The 12,818-nt window shown below is 42.4% G+C and overlaps 1 non-coding gene across 1 annotated transcript; it reads right to left on the minus strand.

Moving 5' to 3' along the window:
* Nucleotides 1–5,866: 5,866 nt before the first annotated feature.
* On the minus strand, nucleotides 5,867–5,972 carry LOC131007380 (small nucleolar RNA R71). The gene has a single exon (XR_009096082.1). It is a non-coding gene; the product is annotated as a small nucleolar RNA R71 (small nucleolar RNA).
* Nucleotides 5,973–12,818: the final 6,846 nt, after the last annotated feature.

The following is a 12,818-nucleotide window of genomic DNA, read 5'->3' on the forward strand; positions in this document are numbered from 1 at the left end:
CACCTAATGCTTTAAAAATAATCATTACTTTGCCATTAGATCATTTTTCCCAATTACTTTTTCAAATATGATTTGATGTGTACCTTCAATTATTCTCACAAATTCGCAAACATATCAAATTATTTTGAACCGTCAAAATTCTCAAACATACAGTATTTGAGTTTTGACAAAAGTTACGTGGATTCACTTTAATAATAAATTTAAACAGATATTGTTAATCCATAATTTTATACTCCCTCCGTCCCATTAAAGTTGGCTACATTCTTTTCGGCACGAAAATTAAAAAATATATTGTTATGAGTTAATTAAGTGGTCCATATTTTTAAATGACTTTTGTTTATCTTAATTGCTTAATTAGTAAATCTGCCAACAACCACCACAAATCTGCCAGCAACTCGCCGCCGCCGGCGACCGGTGACCAGAGCACCACCACCACCGACCGCAAGCACCACCACCACCACCACAAATCTTGCAAAAATCTTGACGATTTGAACTCGACGATTCCGCCATCCTCCACCACCACCAGCACCACCAAAAATCTTCTGACCGAAGCACCACCACCACAAATCTTGCAAAAATCTTCAAGAAATGAAAATGAGAATAGGAGATCTGAAACCAGAATCAACAACCGGCGAGCTTCGAACTCGACGATTCCGCCATCTTCCACCTTCTTCCTCACCGTCGCATCGCATACTAGAACCAGAATCGCATCGACGACCGACGAACCTTTTTCTCCGATGACGGTCGCCCCTCTATCTCTCCACTCGCCACCCCCAAATCGCGACTGCCCTCAGATCTAGGGCTCGCCACCCCCAAATCGCGACCACCCTCAGGGCTAGGGCTCGCTCTCTTGCCGAAATTACAGAGACGCGGCGGCGGCGCGACTCCGAATTTATAAAGAGCAGTGAAATTTTGTGTAAGTGTGTGTGCTGTAGGTGAGAAACAGAGGGAGGAAGAAGGAGCGAGAGGGAGAGATGCCAGGCTAAGGCGGAGCAACGCCGGCCTTAAGGCGACAACGACGCCGGACATAGCCTAGCCGGCGGCTGAGATTTTTCAGAGAAGAAGGCGGTGAAAAGACCGATTGAGGAAGAGAGGAATAGAGGAGAGAGGAGATAGGTATAATTAAGAGCTTAATTAAATTTAATTTAATAGTCTTAATTAAGTCCAAATCTTTCCTATTTTAGAAAGTGGTCAACTTTAATGGGACAAACCAAAATGAAAATGTGGTCAACTTTAATGAGACGGAGGGAGTAATTTGTTTTGTGAGAGTCAATATTCACTCCGACAATATTACAATTTAGGTTGAGTCTAACAATAGATTGAATATTGATAATATTCTTTTGTTAATATTTTTGGTAACTGGCCAACGTTTCGGAGTTGAGTTTGAAGATAAACTTTGACTCTCCATTAATAATTATGCATATTTAATTTTCACAAAATCTTCTGTACACCTGGATGTACGGTACACCCAGGTCGTACTCGACCCGAATCCTTATCCGAATTTGACCCAATTGGACTATCCTACTTGAATGTCAAATGTTAGTGTCATTTACATATAGTGTTAGTGTCATTTTCGAAATAGTGTCATTTGTAAAATAAAATATTGTTAGTGTTATTTTTGAAATAATGTCATTTGTAAAACAAAATAGTGTTAGTGTCATTCCAAGATCGTGTTAGTGTTAGTGTCATTTCAAAAAAAAAATGGATCAAGATCCCAGGATCTGGGTCGGGTATAACCCGGGTGTACGGTACACCCGGGTGTACGGTACACCCGGGTGTACAAGAGACCACCTCTTTAATTTGTATATTCCTTTCACGTCTTTATATTATTTGGTTGTGGAAAATTTTTTTCTTCAGAGTTGATCATGTTTTTTTAATAAATAGAGAGGTGATTAATTATGATCCAAAGTAGTGGATAGTTTGTTAGGAACCATATTCTTTCAACCAACTTTCACGACTGGTCGACTGACAACTCATCAGTGTTTCTTAAAATATAATTTCTTTTATCTCTTCAATTTTTGAAGATGTATCCATCAAAGAGATGAGTTATAGTCAAGGGGGAATCAAAACCTTCAGTTAACTACTACGAGGTATCGGCTGACTACGATGTTCAGTCGATCAGTAAGTATTCATATGTTCAACTGCTTTAAACATTTTGATAGTTCACTGAACAACTGATGTGTAAGTCATTTTATCAGTTTTTTATTCGTTACTTGGGACTGACATCTGATTTAAATGCTATATTGTACTCTCATGTCACCTATTTTGGCATTGTTGAAAATTAGAAGAAATTCCTTAGCCAAAATAGTTCTTCCTTCTGAATAGATCACATGCCTCTGCAGTAAATCTTGCAAATCCTACTGATTTGACAAGAAATAATGATTTTATTCTTCCTACTTTTGAGGCACACGTCACTCCTGCAGTTACGGTGGACGTGAATATTTCACTAAATCGTCTTAAGGCACAAGAACTGAAGAATTTTCTTCATATCTTTTTCTTGTATTTAAATGCCTTAGTCTTGTAATTTTTCTTCATCACAACTAATCATCTTCCACAGACTTCTCTGTGAGAAAAATCTCCCTTTGTAGAAATTTCTTTTTACAGCTATGGGAAAACCAAGGACCAAGACTTCATGCAGCAGGAAAATGGTGCTAGCTGCTCTGATACACACAGGGCCATTCAACTGGAATGAAGCCTATCTCCAAACTCCAGTCAAGAATAGGGCTGTAAACGAGCCGAGCTGAGCCAAATACAAGCAAGCTCGAGCTCGGCTCGTTTAAATATTCGTGTGTTCGAGCTCGGCTCGAGCTCAATTCGAGCTTTTATCTTGATGATCGAGCTCGGCTCGTCACCCACATACTAAGCTCGAGCTCGGTTCGAGTTCGGCTCGGGTAATGCTCGATAATGTCGAATTCGAGCTTGAGCTCGAGCTCAGCTCGTTAGATATTCGTATATATGATGTTCAAGCTTGAATTTGTTATAAATTTAAGAAAATCTTCTTAATTAATAAGTATGTTATTCGAGTTCGAGTTCGACTCGTTTAAGGCCGTGTACTAACTCGATTGAAGGCTCGATTGAAGGATCGTGAACAGGTTAGCGAACATGTTCGTGAGCTCAACGAGCCGAGCACTGTCAGGCTTGAGCTCGGCTCAATAAAAATTTCGAGATCGAAATCAGGCTCGAGCTCGGCTCGTTTATTATCGAATCGAGCTCCGAACGAGCTTTTTTCGAATCGAATCTCGAATAGCTCGCGAGTAGCTCTGTTCATTTACAGCCCTAGTCGAGAAGCAAAGCCAAGCTCATTTCCTCTCCCACTTGCATCCAGGGAATCGGGTGTCTTCCATCGTAATGCACAACATTAAGAAGCTAACATGCTTCTGGAGGATTGAACTTGAAGTGGCTAAAACTAAAAGTTCCTTCAAGTGGTCTACAAACTCACCTCGTGCTTCTTGCACACCACCTCCAACATCGGGAATAACGAGTGCATCCTCGTTGTATGCTAGGACCCCTCGCCGCACATGGTCTTCTCAACATAGACCTGATGCAGGCAAATCGACAGTGCTAGTCCTCACGACTACCACTGATTCGATCTTTCCTTCTCACACCCTTCCCGCGAGCGAAAAAGTCGAAGACAACTGGTCCTGAGACTTCTTCACATCCATATGCAGAGCCACAATTTGCCATACTTCTTTTACCTAAAGCTCTGCATACTCACCCCCATATGCCCCCTTCATATATCCCAAACCCTCTTCCTCTCCCTTATCATCTCCCTCAGCCTCTTCCTCCTCCGTCTGTCAAAGCCAATCTGCTCAACCTCCTCTCGAATCTTCTCACGGGCTTCTGAAAATCAAAGAAATGGAGTTGAGTATCGACTAATCGTGCCTTCCAGCATCAGTCATAGATTTATGCCTAATTGTTCTAATTTTAGGGGTTTGAATGTGCTTACTTTAAGTTAAATCTTCTGGAAATTGGTGCGTTTTATGGTGTAATTTATGCTTTGCAGGAGATTTAGGTTTTCGAGATGAAGAGTGCAAATTTTGGAGAGTTTGGGCTAAGAATTGTGTTTATGTGTATACTCTGGCACGCCAGAGCTAAAACCCCACGCGGAAGCCAGAGCAGCGGAATCAAGCGCTTCAGATCCAGAGAAGTCATTCGCCAGAGCAGCGAAATCACAAGTCAGAGGGGAGAAAAAGAAGCGCCAGAGAAATCACTTCGCTACTGGAAACATAGGCGCCAGAGGAGTCAATGCGCCAGAGGAGTCAAGGTGCCAGAGATAAAAGCGCCAGAGGGGAGAGACACGCCAGAGGAATCAATGCTAGAGCGGAACCCATTCCGCTGGCGAAGTCAGAGAAATCATCCGTTCCCCTGGCGATATCCATTTCTCTGGCGAGAGCCGCGATTTCCGCCCGAGTGGAGATTACTTCCAGAGCGCGCATCACAGCTGGACTTACCTTCCTTTGCACGATTCTATTCCTTTTAGAGTCCGGCTTTGCATGGCTACTTCCATGGTGATCCAGAAGGATTTGAAGTCTATAAATAGGGCCATACTTTTCATTGTAAAGAATCCAATCAATCCCTTGCCCTAGTTTTAGACGCCATCCTTGCAATCTGTTGGCATCCGAAGCTTAGGAATTTACTTGCTTTCATAGTTTTTCATAGTTTTCAAAATTCATTGTTCTAAGTTAGATTTCAATTTAGTTTTTAGTTTAGTTTCTTGGATTGTGATTGAGTGATACAATTACATGTTCAAGACATCTACGGTATTTCGTAATTCAATTCAATTTATTTATGTTTAATCATGTTTATGTTTTTCATTCATGTTTATGCTTTCCTTTCAATTATACAATTTAAATTATGCACTTTAGTTTCACGTCTAGATTAGAAGTCTTTAAATTTACAAGTATTTAATTCCTTAAGTTAGGTTTAATTCGAGTTGTTTAAATTATTGTCTAGGTTAAGTTTAAGTTCAATTTACGTTTAAGTTTAAGTTACGTTTTTAAATCAAAACTCTTTACTGCTTTCTTTTATTGTTTTTCCTACGATACTACTAGAAGCCCTTAAAGACTTTCCTTGTGAGATCGACTTGGGTTAACTTATCACTGCTAGGATGTCCTTGTTCTATTGCAAGTCAACTTAGAGGTGTTTAGGTTGAGTCAAATTTTGGCGCCGTTGCCGGGGAAAGTTTTAGGCATTTTAGTTGTGTCATTTTTACTTGCTTTATTTAATTTTTGTTTTTGCGTTTCTTCCACTCGGTGCGTTTAATCCGTGTGTTAAGTGTTGTGTATGCAGGGACGCCGTAGTCTGAAAAGAAAACTAACTTCCCCGCTGGATAACACTCGCACACATACCAGAGCAGACGTGTTATACTCTGACTCTGAATCTGAGGCGCACTCTGACTCCAGCTCTGACCGATCAGAGCAGAACACGAAGGAGGAAGCCAACTCTGATCTCACTGACCGAGTAGAACAGAATATATACGAGGAGAAAGAAGTCATGACCCAAAACATGGAGTACATGGGAGACTTTACCAGGCCAGTGATTGGAGATACCAACACGTCGGCAATCGTGCTCCCCACTGCTGTGAGAAACTACAATCTCAAACCAAATGACTCGAATTTGCTGCCGGTGTTCCACGGGATGCCAAGCGAGGATGCGCTGTAATTCATCCGAGATTTTTGCACCCAAGTGCAAACGATTCCTCTGCTCACTCTCACAGAGGATCAACTCAAGCTCAAGTGCTTTCCCTATGCACTTAAGGACCGGGCGAGGACATGGATGCTATCTCTGCCGCCCAACTCTATCACTACATGGGGAGATGCTTGTGAAAAATTTATGCTGAAATACTACCCAAGCCACAAAACGCAGGAACTGAGAACAAGGATAATGGAGTTCACACAAGGAGCGGACGAGCCATTACATGAAGCATGGGAGAGATATGAAGAACTCATCCGTCAATGCCCTCAACATCAGTTCACCAATGTTATGTTGATGCAGTTCTTCTACGATGGGTTAGTACAAACTGCCCAATTTATGGTGGATAGCACGGCAGGAGGTAACATAGCTCGGAAGACGGCAACAGAGCTAAAAGAGATTTTCAAGACTTTGGCCGAGAGCTCCCAACAAAAGTCAGTCCGTGGACGGAGAGTGGAGGCTAGTGCCGTGACAAACCAGTTTGAGCTGCAGAAGCAAGTAGCCGATCTTGTGAGACAAGTGCAGCATCTTACGATGGACAAGAAGGAAAATTCAGCTCTGCCGATGACAACACCGCCGATACCAGCTCAGCCAAATCCAGCTCTGCCGATGTCAGCCCCGCCGAATCCAGCTATGCAGTACGTAGAGCCGTGTGGTATTTGTGGAGATTTCAGCCATGGGGCCAATGAATGCCATAGAATGGGAGAGTTTACTCCAGAAGGACAAGCTGAGGTCTATGCGGCACAAGGATTTCAAGGCTACAATCAAGGGCCAAGCAGACCTTATGGGCAGAACATGAATCAAGGTCAACAAAATGTTATTGGAGGATGGAGAAATCAGCCGAATGCTGGATGGGGAAATCAAAACTTTGGGGGGAATCAATACCGTCGACCACCCCAAGTGGGCTACCAACAACAACCACCTTACTTCCCACCGCAGTAAGGCTCTTCTCAACCATATAGACCGCTATACCAACACCGACAATCAGCTCCGCAGCAGAGTGCACAGCCCATTCCACCACAGAAAACATCTCTCAAGGATACATTGCAAGCCTTCATGGAGATTAGTAAGCAAAATATGGAGATGACGAAGAAGAATATAGAGTCTCAAGCATCTACCATAAAAAGGCTTGAAACAACTGTCGGGCAACTTTCCGGTACTTTAAATCAAATCCAACAACAACAGCAGCCCGGGAAGTTTCATGGCCAACCTGCTCACCCGCATCAAGCCCTAGCTGTAACTGTTCTCCGCAGTGGTAAGATTTTGGATAATAAAGTGGATATTCCAACACAAACCAGAGCATAGGAACCGTCCCGCCAGAGTAGAGCCGATTCCTCTGGCTTTACCAGAACAGAGCTGCCGAACTCTGCTCAATCCAGACCAGAGCTGCCAAGCTCAGCTCTGCCCAGCTCGACTGATGGAGAAAAGGCAGACCAGCAAATGGAAGGAGAGAAGGAGAAGGAGGTCAAGCTCCACAAAGCTTCTACACCTTATCGACCACCGATTCCTTTCCCGGGCAGATTGAGAAACGAGAAGCAGGACCAACAGTTCGCTGACTTCTACAACATGCTTGCCAATGTGAACGTGAATCTTCCTCTCCTTGATGTGATCAGAAAAGTCCCAGCATATGTGAAGTTTTTCAAGGAATTAGTCTCCAACAAGCGAAAGTTCGGAGACAATGAGAAGATTCTAGTCTCAGAAGTAGCAACCTCAATCATGCAGCAATCCCTACCACCAAAGCAGCGCGATCCAGGTAGCTTTGTAATTAATATTGCTTTGGGAAATGGTAAGGAAGCCACGGGTATGTTAGATCTGGGAGCGGGAATTAATTTGATGCCTTACTCTATTTTTCAACAATTAGAGTTAGGTAATCTGAAATCCACTCGCATGTGTCTACAACTTGCTGATAGGTCCGTTAGGTACCCCCGTGGGATAGTAGAAGATATTCTGGTTAGAGTCGGGGATTTGATTGTGCCCGTTGATTTCGTAGTGCTTGAGATTGGGGATGTACATGAGAATGGTAGAGATCACACTCTGCTATTAGGAAGACCCTTTATGGCGACCACTAACACTTTGATTGATGTCAAAAATGGAACTATTAAAATGACAGTGTTAGGGGAATCAGTGTCTTTCTCGGTGCATGAAAATCAGGCTATGCCTTCTGCCAACTTTATGAATGAATGCTCATATATAGATGCTATTAATGGCTTGGTTGAGAAGGTATTTTTACAGGAGCAGGATTGCGTGGAAGTTTACGCTGGATCAGCCGACATGGAGGAATTGGCTAGGGAAGTTGAAGAGTTCAGCAATGCCCAGCCAGCTCTGCCCTTCAGCAATGCCCAGCCAGCTCTGCCCTTCAGTGATGCCCAACCAGCTCTGCCGAGCTCAGCGCTGGAACTGAAGGAACTTCCCGCCAATCTTAAGTATGTTTTTCTGGAAGAAGGCAAGGAGAAGCCAGTTATCATCTCGTCTACTCTGACTCTAGAGCAAGAAGCGGCGCTGCTCGAGGTGTTGAAGAGAAACAAAGCAGCGCTGGGGTGGAGCCTAGGTGACATATGTGGCATTAGCCCAGCCACATGCATGCACAGGATTAACCTCGAGGAAGGAGCTTCACCCAAGCGAGATGCCCAGCGACGCTTGAACCCTATGCTAATGGAGGTTGTGCGCAAGGAAATCCTTAAGCTTCTTGCCGAAGGGATTATCTACTCTGTCGCCGTTAGTGAGTGGGTGAGCCCGGTGCATGTCGTGCCAAAGAAAGGAGGAATGACGGTTGTGCGCAATGACAAGATGGAGTTGGTGCCGACACGTCCTACCACGGGATGGCGGATGTGCGTCGACTACAGGAAACTCAATGCCGTCACAAAAAAGGATCATTTTCCCCTCCCTTTTGTTGATCAAATGTTAGATCGGTTGGCAGGGCATGATTTTTATTGTTTTCTAGATGGTTTGTCAGGATACTACCAAATCGCAATCACACCGGAAGATCAAGTCAAAACTGCCTTCACCACGCCTTTTGGGACATTTGCATAGAAGAGGATGCCGTTCGGATTGTGCAATGCACCCGGGACGTTTCAACGATGCATGATGTCCATATTCTCTGATATGATTGGTAAATTCGTGGAGGTTTTTATGGATGATTTTTCAGTTTTTGGGCAGTCCTTTCATGATTGTTTGACTAAGATTGATGTAGTGTTGCAAAGGTGTATTGAAAGTGGCCTAACCTTGAGTTGGGAAAAGAGTCATTTCATGGTTACTAGCGGGATTGTCTTGGGTCATTGATAACACTCATGTTTCCATGGTTTTTAGTGTTCTTATGATGTTAATTTTATAGGAAATTGAGTGTTGGATGATTGTTTTGTGCTTAAATTGTTTTATCTTGTGAAATATGTTACTTGCTCGTACTTTGATGATTTTTACAGAAATATGGAGTTCGAATTTGGACCAATGCTCTTAATGAAAGTTGTAGATCGTCTCGATACGAGTTTGTAGGCGCAAACGGTTCACAAATCCGAGTTCGGACGAGAATGATATGGCCGAAACAAGAAAGTCGCGAGCAGTAGTGAATAGTGCCCGACGGAAATTTCCGAATTTTCGGGATTTTGCGGGATTTTCGGATTTTATCAGTATTTTCGAGCTCTGTACTGTATTTATCTTCTGTGCCTATATATAGGTCCTTTTCCTGACCTAATAGACACATCTTTTCATATCTCTTTACCTCTTTTCATATTTTTCAGTTTTAGACTTAGGATTTTAATGCTTTCATAGATTAGATTTCTTTTCCTGTAAGATTCAAGATTCAAGCTGTTCATCCAGAATTTCTTCCGGGTTTTATCTATTTTATTTATTTCAATTGCTTTCTTTTATTTATGCTTTTATTTTATTTTAATATGTCTGGCTAGTTCGTTAATCTGAACCTAGGGTTTGTACATAGCTGATTAATTATGTGTGTATGATTTATTGATATCAATTTGCCCTCCAACTTGTGATTCATGATTCCTGGTGCTTAATTTCTTGTGAATTATTTGGCCAATAATTTACATGTCTAGCTGTTCAGTTTGAGTCTTGAATGCGATAATTGTTCAGCCGATTCAGGAATGCATGTTATAGAAGTAGCCTTGACACTTGAATGGGATAGGTGAAACTATAGGGAGCTATTCTTTGTGTACGCTTGGGAGTTAATTTATTCCTTGGAATCTTGAATGTGAAGGGGGGTAAATTAATTTACTTTCATAGGTGTTCGTTAGAGAAGCTTGTGAATAGTTCTGTGATCTCTCATCAGGGTTGGATTAAATTGGTAATTGAATCAATAGATTAAATGCATATAATTAATTAGTAAAAGTACATCCCTAGGGTCAGAGTCTTTTATTATTTGAATTTCCTAAGTGTTTTTATTTGTTATTTGCGTTTTAGTAAATCAATCTTTATTTTCGTTTGCCTGTCTACTATTTTAGTTTGTTTAGGAGATAGCTAAAGTAGTTTCGTTGTGTCAGTTCCTGTGGATACGATACTCGGTTACTTTTTACTTGCTACAATTGCCTGTGTTAGTTGCAGTATTTGTTGCTAAGAAATTAGTGATCAACTTTTTGGCGCCGTTGCCGGGGACTGATAAGAAGTTACTTTAATATTTCCGATAGGACTTAGTAGTACTTCAGGCGTTTACTGTTTCTTTTTATTTTTATTTTTTTTCTATTTCTCGTTTTTTCAGGCACTGCATACGATGGCAACTATTGAGCAAATTCAATTTCAAATGTTGGATATGATGCAGCAGATGTTAACAGAGATGTCTAGTATGAAGACAACTGTTAATACAAGAATGACCAATTTGGAGTCTCAAGTGGGTCATATTGAAAATAATTTCTCAGCACTGTCCAAACAAGTGCAGATGTTGGAGACTCAAATTGGTCAGATTGCCAACCAAGCAGCCGCGCAGCACAAGTCGAGCCAATTCCCGAGCAACACTACTATCAATCCAAAGGGCAAATGCAATGCGATTTTCGATGACACTGTGTCTCCTGAATATGAGGAAGCGATTGAATTTTTCCTGGCAAACTGTGAGGAGACGAGCAAGGAGCATGAATCTCTGATTGAGGAACCACACAAGGCTCTTGTTCCACTTAGGGAATACATTCCAAAGGGTCCACTTCCCCGTAGGCTGATGAAGAGGAAGGTGCTTGAAGAGCAATGTGCTGAGAAGCCGAGCAAAAAGTGTAACGCAATTCAAGTGAGAAGCGGGCCAGAGCAGCGAGATCGTACAGAGCAGAGGAATCACCATTCCTCTACAGAGCAGCGGGATCAGCCAGAGCAGCGGGATCGGCCAGAGCGGAGGAACGGCAAGGATGCCAAGGAAATCAAGCTGGAGATCTCCCATTGCAAGAATGAGAGAAAAGTTGTAAATCCCGAGGAGACAGAGCATAGACGCATAGTGGATGAGCTAGAGAGGCTACTTGAAGAATCAGACCGGCGTGCAGAGCCTCAAGATAGCAGAGCAGCGAAGCAAAGTTCAGAACTCAACAGCCAGAGCAGAGAAATCAACCATTTCTCTGCCAATATCCGTTCCTCTGCCAATGATAAAGAAAAAAAGGCAGTCGTTCACACCAAGAAGATGGGTCATGAAGATAGGAAAATCTCGCAGGCGACAGCTGTGGGCACTGAGCTGCCAATGAAGCTACTTTCGAAGAAGAAAGATCCGGGTAGCTTCACCATTGAGTGCGAGATTGGAGGAGAGCTCTTTCCCAAGGCTCTTTGCGATTTAGGGGCTAGTGTCAATGTGATGCCCATCTCTGTTTTCAAGCGGTTGGGAATTGGAGATCTCAAGCCGACCTCAATGGAGATTCAGATGGCGGATAGATCAAGAGTGAAGCCGAGAGGAAAGCTTGACGACATCTTTGTGAAGGTTGACAAGCTCGTCTTACCTACGGATTTTTTGGTCCTCGATATTCCTGAAGATACAAATCCGCCGTTGATTCTTGGTCGATCATTCTTAGCTACGGGGAGGGCTATGATAGATGTGCCCAATGTGTCACAGCCCGCAATCCCTAAGGATGGTTTAACCGGGGTTATGACTCGGGAAGGGGATTAAGAAGCGGGGAAAGAAAGGGGCATTTACTTAACAATCAAACATTTTACGAAAAGAGACAATTATTATATAACACTAGGATCATAACTGATCACTTGGGCAAAAACAAGACATTCGTTCAGGAAGGTCCGTCAAAGTGGATTAACCAACAAAAGAGTATCATATTTAAAATAAAAACCTTAACATAATCAGAGTATCTTGCAGCGGAAATACGTGTGAATTATACATATGAAGATGTATACTCAAGGTTACATTATTGTTCTATGTCAAAAGGTACATCCGCTCAACTCCACTCCATTCCATCACCCGCTCAACCTGCACATTAGGGAAAACAACATGCAGGGCTGAGTAAAAATACTCAGTGAACATATGCCGGAAACATAACATTTTATATCATTTATTGTACTGCCAACAGTAACACACAGGGTTTTACTTGAAGGACCTGTGCTTACTAAACATTTTCTTTCATTTCATAAAGTTGGATGCGCATCCCATTTTCGGTCTATATGATCCATATCTGTTCCTTTTACGCGCCGGGAAGGAGGCCTCCTTCCACGGACGCCAAGACCGGTCGCAAGCGACACACAGTCTCCATGGGTGTACACGTTAACCCTTACTAGCAAACCTTCGTCTAGCGTAGGGTCCGAATTCGATTTCCTTTATAGTTGGCGAACCAACACAGATAGGATACATACATAAAACATAAACATTTTTGGCAGACAATCATTTCATAAACATTTCCTTTCCTTTCATAAGAACCATTCATCAATTAATCATTTCCATAAACATTTCATTTCATAATAATCATTCATCATTTGAAATATCACAGTTATATCATTTCATTTCGTATAAGAGGCCTGTGTGCAGGGGATCTCTATATACGTGTTTTAAGAAAGCCCACCTTATTCGTTCCCACAACGGGCGTAGAGTTACTTCCCTCTTTAGCTATCACTTCCCGCCTGGACCTTTATTGACGAAGAATCGATAAGTTCGAGAAGAAGTCGTGAAGAAAAGAAAATAGGTCTCTGAACTAAACTATCTCCTTTAATTA

This window comes from Salvia miltiorrhiza, chromosome 1 (assembly GCF_028751815.1).
Source record: "Salvia miltiorrhiza cultivar Shanhuang (shh) chromosome 1, IMPLAD_Smil_shh, whole genome shotgun sequence".
NCBI classification, from domain to species: Eukaryota; Viridiplantae; Streptophyta; class Magnoliopsida; order Lamiales; family Lamiaceae; genus Salvia; species Salvia miltiorrhiza.